Below are 14,682 nucleotides of genomic sequence, written 5' to 3' on the forward strand. Positions count from 1 at the left end.
CAGGGGGCACGGGCTTGATTTCTGGCCAGGAAATTAAGATCCTGCACACCATGCAGCATGGCCAAAAAAATAGAAGTGCATTATTAAAAAAAAAAAAAAAATCAGGAAGACCAGCTAAGATGCTAACAGACAAGAAAGAAGCAATGAGAAAATGAATTCAACAGGGACAATTGGAACAGAATGAAAAGAGTTGAAGTATATTTCAAAGGTACATTCTGTCGAGCTGGGTAATTGATAGGGTATGTAATAGGATCCCCTTTGGATTTGCTTTCTGTTTACTAAGTACTTTTATATCCTTTACCTCATTTAAGCCTCATAAGTCTGTGTGTTGGATAGATAAGGAAACAGGCTTGAGAACTGACCTGCCCACATTACACAGCTCAGAGAAGTTGGCCTGGGGCTGGAGTCCAGTCTCCTGACCACCATCTCTGAGCCTCCAGACAGCATCAGGCCATTGTGTATCCCAGAGTTTGGGTTACAGAAATGAGCTCACCTCACTCCTCAAGGATTAAGCAGTCTTTGATCTAGTTTGTGCATTCATGTTTATGTAAATGCACATTTATAGGCCTGCATTTCCCAGAAGAGAGGTGGGAGGATTCCCATCAGCTCTGGGAGTGTGATAACAGCCTCAGCAGCTGCTGCACCAAAGACCCCAGTGCCTCACGACAGGCTCCACTCCCTGTGAGTCAGGCCTGTTCTTCGTCTTTACTGTTTTTCCTGATTACTAAAGAAATTCCAGGGTCATTGTAAAATATCCAAAGAAGAAATTTTAAAAAGATAAAATACTATATACTCTGCTACAACTTACTTTTTTATTTGATAACGTAATACAAAACACTCACTGACATTTATGGATCCTCTGTTAGTTGCCAGGAACTGGATGAGTCACTTTAAATGAGCATCTCATTTAATCCTCGAAACAGTCTCCAACAAGTGCTATTATTACCGCTCTTCTACAGATGAGGAAACCAAGGCTCCCATGGAGTCATGTACCCAAGTTCACAGAGATGGTGAATGGCAGAGACAGCATTCTGGGCAGGTCCTATGATCCAGAGTGCACACACCTAACTGCTGCTGTGTATCCAGGATATCTTTCCAAGTCAGACATATTCAATCATATCTGTTTCTTGAAGAAAAGGTTGTTGTCTTCTTCTAGTCCCCAGAATGTTTCTTGGGTTTAGTTAACTAGAGTAAAGGGGCCAATCCATAATTCATTTTCTTTTCTTTTCTTTTTTTTTTTTTTAGGTTTTAAAAATACATTTCTTTTTTTTTTAATTGAAGTATAGTTGATTTACCATGTTGTGTTTCTTTCTGTGTACAGCAATTGATTCAGTTATACATACATATGTATCTATTTTTTCAGATTATTTTCCCTTATAGATTATTACAAAATATTGAGTATAGTTCCCTGTGCTATAGTAGGTCCTTGTTGGTTATCTATTTTATATATAGTAGTTTTTTTTAAAAAAAAGAAGCAGTCACATTCTTCAGCTAAACTTAAATAGGTTTTCTCGTATCTACTTGCTGAGTCAGAAATCCTCATAGTTATGTCCCCTTACCAGTGATAAACAAATTACGTGGCTAAAACAAGAAGCTCAAATCTTGGGTTAGGTCCTGGCTACACTATTAGTTTACTGAGTAATCAGGAGCAATACCCTCTCTGTCTGCATCTCAGTTTCCTCAACCTTATGAGGAGAAGTTTGGGTGGTCTCTGAGGACCCTTCCAGTTCTGACCCATCACATGTTGTCTCTTGTGACTTTCTGGAATGTGGATGGGCTTATTTTATAAGATCCTTTATTTAAAACAAAATTTAAACATTCATAGTAACATTCAGAATAGTAGAATGGCCAGGGAAAGGAGATAATTGGTGTATTGGTTTTCGAAGGTTATTGTAACAAATAAGTACAAACAGTGGCCAGAAATAATAGAAATTTATTGTCTTAGTTCTGGAGACTTTGAAATCAGGGTTTTGACAGGGTTTTATTAGCTCCAGACTCACTAGAGGAGAATCCACTCCTTGCTCTTTTCAGCTTCTGCCTCTTGGCTTACACTACATCCTTTCAATCTGTTTCCAGTCTCTGTGGTCATGTTGCCTTCTCCTCTTCTTCTGTGTCAAATCTCCCTTTGCCTCTCTCTCATAACGTTTGTGTTTGTATCTAGGGCCCACCCAGATAACCCAAGATATCCCCATCTCTAGATCCTTAACTTAATCACATTTGTAACAACCCTTTTCCAAAGAAGGTCACATTTACAGGTTCCAGGGATTAGGAGCTGATATCTTGGGAAGCTGCTGTTCGGTCTATTACACAGAAGCACTGAAAACCCCATTTCAACTGCTCCATGATGACACTCAAGGTGATCTCTCAAAGACATCATCATGAACAACAAAGGCCAAGCAGACATAAATACAAACATGCTGTGGGTATTTGATAGGGGAGAGGAAGGAAAGCAGAAGGAAAAGGTCAAGAGAGGTTGATTGCAATGGAATTGTTGTGTAATGGAGAAAGTGCTTGCTACCTGAAACAACACACAAGTGCATCACACTGACTGGCTGAAGGGTTCCACCTCTACAAACCAGGGCAAGACTACCACGGAGCCCTAGATTGCCCAACCAATGAGTAGTTTTATGACACTAACCGTTTGTTGTAAAATCAAACAACTTCTTGGTGCCAGAATTCTTCTCCTCTGACCCATTCAATTCCCTACAATACATTTAATTATTTTCTTTAAGGAAAAAACAAACCACACTTTTCATTCCCAATAATACTACACATATGCTCCTTAAACTGGCATAGGATTTACCAGCTCATCTTTTCTCTGGAGAGTTCACTAACTTCAGGAAATGTTCTTAAAAATAAATGCCCAAGCAATATTTTAGTAAACCTAAAGAAGTCTAAATTCTTGGAAATTTGGATTCAAGACGGGATTCTACCAGGTACAAAGTGGGTGCCTTTGGGTAAGTTATGCCGTACTCAACCATTCAACCACTGAAAAGTTGACCCCTCCCAGCCACCTGCTCTCTCCCTTGGTTTAGAATAATCTTGAAAAATGTCTTATATCCACTTCTAAACTCTGAGTTCCCTGATGACAGGGAAAATGTCTTGAAGAAAATAATGGCTGATTTACTGAGCCTCACGTTCCATCCAGCACTCAGTAATGTCTCTATGAATCATGAAAATGATTCCCGTTTTAAAATGAGGAAATGTAATGCTTAGAGAGGTTAGTTGACTATTCGAGATGGTACAACTAAAGAAAGAGGAAGTCAGGATTCACACCCTAAGTCTAAACTTCATACTCTTTCCCCCAGATCACGCTTCCTCCCTTATCTCTAGCACCTAGTGCAGTACCCAGAACATGGGACACTCTGGAGGAAATAGTTGATGGGTATGAATGAATTAAAAAGTGGAAAATGGAAGCAAGGACTTGTTTACACTATTCATGAGCTATGCTGCCTCTGCAATGTTGGAAATCACAGGTGTATGTGTGAGAGAGGGCAAGCAGAGGCAGACAGAGAGAGCAGTGATATACAAAATAAAGCCTTACAAATTACAACTTTCTACACTGTCTAAAGCAATTTTCACAGGATTGCTGCATTTGATTCTCACAAAATACCTGGGAGGTACGAAATGTCAGGAAGTGGATTCTCACTTCTAGTAACAGAAATGCAATCTGAGGTGTTACCTAACTACAATTCCTAAGTGGTAGGGACAGGATTCAAAGCCAGGTCATAGGACTTCTTGTCCAGTACTTTTCCCACTGGGCAGCACTGCTCCCTCTCGCCATGGACTCTCCTCTCTGGCCACAAATCCCTTACCTATAGCTTACTCGCAGGATCTGGGGCCAGCAGCCTCCTGCTGCCATAAGTAAACACACAAACACACACACACACACACACACACGCAGATTTCCTTTTGCTATATTTACAATGCCCTAGGGGTGAAGAAACAAGGATGGGAAGCCTGGGGAAGGTATAGAGAATCTGTAGAGGGTACAGGAACCAGACTAATGATATTGTCATCACAGCTTTCCCAGAAGTTCTTGAGATTTTTTTCTAATAGCTATTATAAATATACTGTAATGTGTATATATTTCTAGGTGTGACTCATGGCCATGACTTAAGAAAAGTCACAGATCATCCAATACAGTCATTGTGTCCTTAAAAAGCTTCAAAGTCAGACCTAGGTGAACATCCAGCTCACCCACCCTCTTGCTGTGGGACAGTGAACCAATTTCTCTCATTTTATCTGTAAAAAAGAACTACAGAGTGATTTTATGTATAAAAGTGATCATCAGTATAACATGCCTAACAGTATTCAAGCAAATAATTATTATTCAACTTATTCAGTTAACCATTAAATTCTTATATAAAATGGTTATATTTACATATCAATTCTTTGAAAATGTAACAACTCCACTTCATTAGTCCAATAACTCTGGTAGGTCACAAGTTATAAGTTAATTAGATGTAGCTTGTAAGTTCCTCTAGACTATAACCTCCATGAGGATGGGAATGGTTTTTTATTTAACATTCTATTCTCAATGTAATATACAGTGTCTGGTACATATTAAGCAGTCAGTCAATGAGTGGTAGAGAAGGTTGAAAATAAACAACGCATTGGACTGAGTAAAAATATCAATATAGGCAACTACAACTTTTACTCATATGTATGTAAAAGGGGTTTCAAAAGAAGCTCCTTGAATGTATATTCTAATTGAAATTCATCTTTTGCTTCAGTTGTAGAAGACTTTAAAATAATGTTGCTTTTGCTTAACACCAAGAAATCAAACTTATGATTTTGTGTAACAAATTTATAATTCCTAAATTATCATGTACTATATCAGATATGTGGTGGGCATTTGTAGTTTTGCTTACTTATTTTCTTTTCCCTTATCATCTGGAGAGGTCAGCCCAATTTTCTTTTGGGAACCTCCTTACTCCAGTCTTAGTCCATTCAGAGAGGGCCAATCCCCACTTCTGGATCCAAGGGTGAGAGTATGACTCATCAACCAATGAGAATACAACAGCACCCTGTACACTGTGACTGGCCCAGATAAGAGCATTAATGGGCAATCCTTGAATTTGAGTTAGATTATTGGAACAGCATCTCTGTCTTCCAACTGATATTGTCAAACTGGTAAAATATATGCCTGAGGACCTGAAAATGTTATCTTGTTGCCAAAAGAATTTGCTTGAGAATGAAGCTAGCCAGAGGAAAGCAGGTCAAGATAAGGAATGAGGCAAGTTGCTAAAGATAATCTGGGTCCAGCCATGTCAGGTAAGCGAGCTAATTAATTTCCCTCTTTGTTTCTTTAAGTCAGTTTCAATGTGTTTCTTTCTTAAACAACCAAAAAAGTAATTCTGATACACATTATCAAATCAAAATCAACAATGGTTTAAGAAAAATTGATAGGGAAAATAATATAAAATTGGGACAAGTCTATCCATTAATTAATTTTGCTGTGTAAGATAAGAGCACAATCATTTGCTTTTCAAGAGCAACTAACATTCAACCATATGATCATCTCAATAGATGCAGAAAAAACAGTTGACTAAATTCGATATCCATTTATAATAAAAAATTCTCAATAGAGTGGGTATAGAGGGAACATACCTCAATATAATAAAGGCCATATATGACTAAGCTACAGCCAACATCATACTCAATGGTGAAAAGTTAAAAGCTTTTCCTCTAAGATCAGGAACAAGACAAGGATGCCCACTCTTACCACTTCTATTCAACATGGTATTGAATGCCCAAGCCTTAGCGATAAGGCAAGAAAAAGAAATAAAAGGCATCCAAATTAGAAAGAAAGTAGTAAAACTGTCACTATTTGAAGATTGCATATTATATATAGAAAACCCTAAAGACTCCATCAAAAAACTATTAGAACTAATAAATGAATTCAGTGAAGTTATAGGAAACAAAATTAATATAAGAAATATATTACATTTCTATACACTAATAATGAACTATCAGAAAGAAATTAAGAAAGCAATCCCATTTACAATTGCATCAAAAAGAATAAAATACCTAGGAAGAAATCTAACCAAGGAGGTGAAAGACCTGTACTCTGAAAAGTATAACATTGATGAAATAAATTGAGGACAACATAAATAAATGGAAAGACGTACTGTGCTCATGGATTGGAAGAATTAGTGTTGTTAAAATGTCCTTACTATCCAAAACAATACAGATTCAGTGTAATCTCTATCAAAATACCCATGGCATTTTTCACAGAAATAGAACAAAGAAACTTAAAATTTGTATGGAACCACAAAAAAACCCTGAATAGCCAAAGCAATCTTGAATAAGAAGAACAAAGCTGAGGGTATCACACTCCTTGATTTAGAACTATACTACAAAGCTATGGTGATCAAAATGTAGGAGATTAGCACAGACTCACAAATGAATGAAACAGAACAGAGAACTCAGAAATAAACCCACACTTATACAGCCAACTAATCTATGACAATGGAGGCAAGAATATACAATAGAGAAAAAAAACATTTTCAATAAATGATGTAGGGAAAACTGGACAGATACTTGCAAAAGAATGAAGCTCAACCAGTTTCTTATGCCATATACAAAAGAAACTCGAAATGAATTATAGATTTAAATGTAAGATCTGAAACCATAAAACTTCTAGAAGAAAACATAGGCAATACACTCTTTGACACCAGTTTTAGCAATACTTTTTCGATACCTCTCCTCAGGCAAGGGCAACAAAAACAAAAATAAACAAATGGGACTACATCAAACTAAAAAGCTTTTACATACCAAAGGAAACCATCAACAAAATAAAAAGGCAACCTACTGAATAAGAGAAGATATTTTCTAATAATAAGTCTAACAAGGGGTTAATATCCAAAATATATAAAGAACTCATATAACTCAATATCAGTAAAAAGCAAACAACCCAATTAAAAAGTGAGTAGAAGACCTGAATAGAATTTTCTCTTAAAAAAAGATATACAGATGGCCAATAGGAACAGGAAAGAAATGCTAAACATCACTAATCATCATGGAAATTCAACTCAAAACCACAATGAGATATCACCTCACAGCTGTCAGAATGGCTATTATCCAAAAGACAAGAAATAACAAGTGTTGGCAAGGATGTGGAAAAAGGGAACACTTGTGTACTGTTGGTGAGAATGTAAATTTGTACAACCACTATGGAAAACAGTATTAAGACTCCTCAAAAAGATAAAAATGAACTATAATATAATCCAACAATTTCACTTCTGAGTATTTATTCAAAGAAAATTAAAACACTATTTTGAAAAAATGTATGCACCTCAGTGTTCATTGTAGCATTATTTATAATAGCCAAGATGTGGAAGCAACCTAAATATCCATTGATAGATGAAAGGATAAAGAAGATACACACACACACACACACACACACACACACACACACAGAATGGAATATTACTCAGCCATAAAAAGAATGAAATCTTGCCATTTGCAACAACAATGATAGACCTAGAGGGTAACATGCTAAGTGAAATAAGTCAGACAAAGAAAGACAAATATCATATGATTTCACTTATACATGAAATGTAAAAAACAAAACAAACAAATACAAAACAGAAACAGACTCATAGACATAGAGAACAAATTGGTGGTTGCCAGAGCGGAGGGGAATGAGGATCAGTGAAATAGTGGAAGGGGATTAAGAAGTACAAATTTCTGGTTAAAAAGTAAATAAATTACAGGGATGTATGTACAACATAGGGAATATAGTTAATAGTATTGTAATAATTTTGTATGGTGACAGATGGTAATTAGACTTATTGTGGTGATCATTTCATAATGTATATAAATATCAAAACACCATGTTGTACTTGAAAATAATATAAGATTGTAAGTCAATTATACTTTGATTAAAAAAAAAAGAACATCTAACATTGATTGCATTAATTGAGGACAGTCAATATTTATGAACACTGGGCAAGGTTCTCACACAAACATGCACAGGGCTAGCAATGACTTTGAGGGTAGACACAATGAAAAAATGCCAATGCATGAGGATGGATGGGTTTTCCTTCAAAGGGCCATTAAGTTGGCTCTCTCTTATTTCTGGCATGAAGCATGCAAGTGTCTCTGAATGCCTTTATTAAAAAGTGAATTAAAGGTCAGAAGTGAATTTCCCTTAGTCCTTAATTTCCTGTGTGTATGCCAAGGGCAGGAAGGGGAGGGGGTGTTGGGGGAAGGGCACAATTTGTTAAACACCAGATGAGGATCCGTGGCTGGGAGAGCTGTACCACAGGACTTGGCCAGCTGGGCCTGGAGGCTGAAGTTGTGGAAAATGGTTCCACATTCCTGTGGTGGAATGTTTCATATTGTCAAGGATGATAGTTGAAGGAGTGATTAAAAAGGGGGAAAAAATCAGGGCTTGTCATTTAAGCATATGAGGTGTAACAGTGAGAAACAGCTGCTCAGCTTTCACTACATGTAGGCAATTGAGGACATAGAAAAATTCCAATATCACTTTCCACTTTTTGGTTTGATTCTATTATTATATGTCTTTGAAACAGTCCCCTGACACTGAGCTTTCTTCTAAGTGCTAGGTTATCACAAGGAGTCAAGCTGATTTGGGATTGAACAAAGGCTCTGCCATTGGCTTTCTGAATACTACACAGTAAATCACCAATTCTCTGGGCCTCACTTTAAAGTCAGAATACCAAACTCTCCCTCTAGGATGGTGTGAGAACTGTGTGATGATGCACACAAAAGTACCTTAATAAAGCCTGTGCATGTAGGAATACAACAAATAGTTTTCCTTCCCTCCCTTCTCTGGTTCACATCATTCAGCAAACATATTAAGGCACAAGATGGTGGAATGGAGCAGACTCATGATTGGAGTCAGACAGCTGGAATTTGTATCTTACATCTGCTATTTACCAGCCATGAGACTTTGACTTTTTCTTTTTTAAGGTTCAGGGTTTTTTTAATCTTTAAAATGAGCATAATCACTATTGTCTCTTCTACTTCACAACATTGTTAAAAGGATAAAAGGAATCAATAAATTTTAAAATACTTTGTAAAAGGACATGTGTCAGATATATGTGTGTGTGCATACATATATACACACACGGATGTATAGTTATATATCTATCAAATTTTACATGATATAAAAGACATACTAAAAAATTCACAAACGTTAAAAATATATCGAGCTTCATGATGTTGGATTTGGCAATGGGTTCTCAGATATGATACCAAAAGCATGAGTGACAAAAGAAACAATAAATAAATTGGACATTATCAAAATTAAAACCATTTGTATATCAAAGGATATTATCAAGAAAGTGAATAGACAAACCACAGAATGGGAGAAAATATTTGCAAATCATGTATCTGATAAGAGTCTAGTATCAAGAATTTTTGAAAACTTCCATGACTTAACGACAAAGAGACAAAAAAAATTTTTTAAGGGTGCCAAAGATTTGAATGGATACTTCATCAAAGAAGACATACAAATGGACAACAAACACATGAAAAGATACTCAACACCATTAGCCACTAGAAAAATGCAAATTAAAACCACAAGGAAGTATCACTTTACACCCACTAGGATGGCTATAAAAAAAAAAAGAAAACAATAACAGTGGAAGATAACAAGTGTTGGAAAAAATGTGGAGAAATTGGAACCCTTGTATATTGTTGTTGGGAATGTAAAATGGTTAAGTGGAAAATGATGTAGCATTCCCTCAAAGAGTTAAACAGAAAATTACCATTTGACCCCTCTTATCATCTATACCCAAAGGAATTAAAAACAGGTATACAAGCAAGTACAGGTACACGTATGCTCATAGCAGTATTACCCACAATAGCCAAAAGATGGAAACCGTTCAAATGTCCATCTATGGATGAAAGGATAAACAAATTGTAGTACATACCTGCAAATGGAATATTATTCAGGTATAAAAAGGAAAGAATTACTGATACATACTACAATATGAATGAACCTTGAAAACACAATGCTACATGAAAACATCCAGGCACAGAACATCACATATTGTATTATTCCATTCATGTGAAATATCCAGAATAAATACACTTATATAGAGAGAATGAAGCTTGGTGGTTGCCAGGGGCTGGGGGGTGGGGAGGAGGAATGGGGAGAAACTACTTAAGGGGTAAGAGATTTTACTTAGAGGGATGGAGTGTTTTGGAAATATATGGAAGTGGCCTTTGCTCAACATCGTGAATATACTAAATATCACTGAATTGTTCACTTTAAAATGGTTAATTCTAGGGACTTCTCTGGCAGTCCAGCGGTTAAGACTCCACGCTTCCACTGCAGGGGGCATGGGCTCAATCCCTGGTGGGGTTGGGCCTGGTGGGGGAACTAAGATCTCGCAAGCCACAGGGCATGGCCAAAAACTAAATAATAATAATGAAAGCTTCTGTTTATAAAAACAGTTAATTCTATTGTGTGCATTTCATCTGAATAAATTATTTTTCAATAGATTGATAGCTTCAATAATGTTCAAAGAAGGTCCTTCAAAGGACTGTTCTACATCTAAATATTTTGAGTTTTCTTAAAGAAAATAAAGTAGTCATCACATAAATGTTTTTAACAAACAAATAAGTACATCAATAAATCAATTAATATTATCTTGGAAAAACAGTCTATTGTTAGGAACACAGAGAAGACTCCAAATAAATTTTCAAGCAACATAACAGGATCATTGCCAATGATATCACTGTTTTGTGTCAAACCATTGCCAAGTGAAACTGAAAAAAATTAAAACTATCTATAAATTTGCCAAGATAGCATGTAATACTATGACATAATGGCAAGTTTTTCCAAAGTATGTTGCTTGTTTATTTTATTTTTTGGTAATTCCTCTCCTGTCTCTACTGAAGAATGTTCTTTCTTCAAATTAAAACTAGTTAAAAACTATTTAAAGAACACTAAGTGACAGCATTTATCTCAGCTCTGAAGCTCAGTCAGCTGAAAAAAATAAAGTTGAAAAAAGTACAATTAATTTTGTTATTGCTAAATCACAATGAAGACCATTCTAAGTTTGTTTATAATTTTGAAGTGTGCTCATATTGACAGGATATTTTCTTTTCTATTATGTGTTTTAAAACTTTAAAATTTATTTATGTGAAAATATTTTTCTGTTGAAAAGACTGCTATTTGATCATTAATAAAATTTGGTCTATGTGTGTTTATATATCACTCAGGATCTAACCTGTTCAACAAAAACTACTCCAAGGGTCTAAAATAGAAGGAATTTAATATAAGGAAATGGTTGTACAGGAGATAAAAACGTGAGAAGCTACACGGATAACCAGGGGTCACTCCAGAAGTTAGCCATGGCAGGAAGTTGCTACCACCCCATAAATAGGAAGGACAAAGCAAGGTGCCCAAAAGCCAAGGTCACCTGGCTGAAGCTGGAATCATTGTGAGCTGGGGGTCATGAAAGAGATAAAGCCTCAGCTTGAGATAGAAGACATGCAGAAAGAAGCGAAAACACCCTGGCTCTTCCTTTCTCCCCACCCTCCAATCTTGCACCAGTACATCCCACTAGGGAAACCCAGCCAGAAGTTAGCTGGTTGGAATAGGAGCCTAGGAAGCAAAGATTTCAGGGCCAGCCCCGCTGTGACATAAGGACAAGCAGGGAAGAATGAGGAATGGATCTGAGAGCAAGAAGGTCAAGGACCAACACAGAGGGCAAAACTAAGGAGCATGTGACAGGGACAATATCACATGAACTAGAGATAGCCAATCGCAGACATTCAGTCTCTGGCCTCAAGGATCTCACCATCTTCTTCAGGAAACAGGCTCTCTGATCATCAACTTATTAGTATATATTATAGTTCACTCCTGGACATAATAAATAGAGCACAGATAATAAACAAAGCACCGTATTCCACAGATAATGAAACAGCGCGTTACACAGCAGTTTCACACACATAATTTCCATGCTTGAGATATTAAAGCTTGAAGAGTTGCCATGAACCTGAACCCGCCATGACCCTTGATTCCTTTCTCTTCATCAAATCCCCTCATTCATACCATCACGAAGTCCTATCTGTTTTTCTCTTTATTTCTCAAATCCATCCACTTCTTTCTACCCAACATCCGTTACCCTGAGGTAAATTAGTCTCTCACCTGGATTACTATCATTAGCTACAAATAATTTCCCTGTGTCCACCCTGTCCCTCTTCAGTTTGTTTCTCACACAATAGCAGTGACCTTTTAAAAAATACAAATATGACAGTTCTACTTCTTTACTCAAATGCCTTCAAATTGTTCTTGAGTTACAGACCAAAACCCTTAATGTAAACTGACTTGATAGTTTGGCCTCTCCCCAACTTCTTATCCCCATCTCATGCCCCTTCCCCCAAGCTCTAGTTATACTAATCTGATATATCAGTTTTTACAAAGTACAAGTTCCCTCTAACCCCAAGGGTTTCGCATATGCTGGTCCTTCTGCCTAGAGTATAATCTCCATCTGCCCCAGGCCTCACTCCATAATCCCAACTGTTATGAGATAATAAATAGCTTTTAATTTCTGCAAAGAATGATTAATTAATTAATTAATTCAATAAATATTCATAACTGCCTCTCACACATAAATTCTCTGCATACGTGGTAATTCATCTCCCTGCCTCTAAAATCTATCCCATCCAGTCTTTCCTATAGAAACTAAATGCCTTATTAATAATAACAATGACAGCAATAATAAAGGCCAAAGAAGAAATGCTACTATTTATTTAGAATTCTAAAGCCTTTTTGTTAGCCTGGGCCATGGAAGAATTGAGTCATTGGATGATCCGTATATTCAAGTTGGCAACAGACATATTCCTGGTGATGTGGCTTTTGAAATCCTGCACATGGAAACAAGAAAACCTGAAACCCTCTGGCCCATGGTATTATTATAAGGCCTCGCCCTAATAATGAGCAGTGTTTTTCCTATTTTCTCACTAAGAGATTTCAGGAGTCCTACTTACTTGGGGCCCTAGCTGGCCTACCAGCTGTATCAGTAACACTAGAATTCTGCAAGAATTACCCCTACAACAAAGGGAATTCCACTCAGGCAGAGCCTCCTGACCTCTAGGGCTTTTGCGTAGAAGTATGAATGCTCACACTCCCTGTTCTAGCTCTTTGAGAGGAGGAAGTGTGGGCTGGTGTTCTCCAGGCTACCCTCCACCCCCAGGGCTGCCCCTCTTCTGCTGGTTGTGGATGGGGGAGGGGTCCCTTCCACCCCCAAGTAAGAGAATAGACTATAAAAGAACCAGAAAGCCTCTTTGTGCCTATTCACATAATGGAAAGCGACCTGGCTTTGTAATCAAACAGACCAGGGCTCATATTCAAAGTCTGCCACTTGCTAGCTGTGTTATCTTCTACAGCTGCACTGTCCCATACGGTAGCAACTGGCTACAGGGGGCTACTTAAACGTAAATTAATTAAGATGATGTAAAACTAAATATTTAGTTTCTTAGTTGCACTAGCTACCTGTCAAATGACCAGTAGTCTAGTGGCTACCATACTCGAAAGCACAGATGGAATATTTTCATTAACAGAAAATTCTATTGAAAACTAGCTAACAACTGTTAACATTTATTCAATGCAGTGTGATGTGCTTTGTTTACATTATGTCATTTAATCCTTACAAAAGTCCTAGGACATGACATTTTAATATACATTTGACTGGTGAAGTAACTGAGGCCCAGATTTCAGAACCAAAATTCAAACCCATATCATTCTGAATTCAAAGTGCATGCTCTCAGCTATTATATCCTACAACCTCTCAGTGATGAAAGAAGAATGTTATCCCTTGCCTACTCTAGTAGATTCTTGTAGTGATAAAATGAGATCATACATGTGAACACCCCTCGTAAACTCTATGCATGCAAAGTGGCCATTAATATTTTGTACTTATTATTGTTAAGTACTCCAATTCTCAAGCCAGAGTGCCTAGGTTGGAACACAGGCAAGTTGCAAATTACCTATCCAGTCAATGCCCAATCTCGAACTCAGAATACCAGTAGAATAATAATACTAGGCATGCCTCACAGACTTACTGTAAGGATTATATAATGTATTTAAAGTGCTTTGAATAGTTTCTGGCATATTTTTAGCCATTAATGTCACTATTATTACTATTACATGGTGAAGAAGTAGGAATGAAAATTGTTTAGAACTGAAAGATATCCTCAATAAAAGTGAAGAGTCTAGTTTCTCCAATTTTTTTTCTAAGCCAAAGTAAGTGAAAGGGTTTTCCTTGATCTTACTTATCATTTAATCGGGACTCTCCTAGGGACCATTCATCTGGAACACTTCAGTATTTGGGGCACAAAATTCTAATCAGTTCCCAGTCCAAGGTCTCATCTACAGCCACCAGATGTATCAGCCAATGAAACACCTGGTACAGCTCAGTGTGTCAGGTGGAGGCATTGCAGAGAGAGAAGTCCTTGGTTTTCATGGCTCAGAGAATGGAACCTGAAGGCTGCAACTGGGCCAACATCCCCCTAGGCAATCACAAAGCAAGTTTTAGAAGTTTCTGGACAATTTGCAGCAGACAGGTGGACAAAATTTCACACTCTCTAGTCTTGTGGAAGCCCCAAAGCTACTTTGTTAATAGTAAGTAAAAGAATGAGAATTAAAATTAGAGTCCATTTTTTCATTCACTCTAATCATGTTTATTACAAACA

Source organism: Phocoena phocoena, chromosome 1 (genome assembly GCF_963924675.1).
Source record: "Phocoena phocoena chromosome 1, mPhoPho1.1, whole genome shotgun sequence".
Taxonomy (NCBI): domain Eukaryota; kingdom Metazoa; phylum Chordata; class Mammalia; order Artiodactyla; family Phocoenidae; genus Phocoena; species Phocoena phocoena.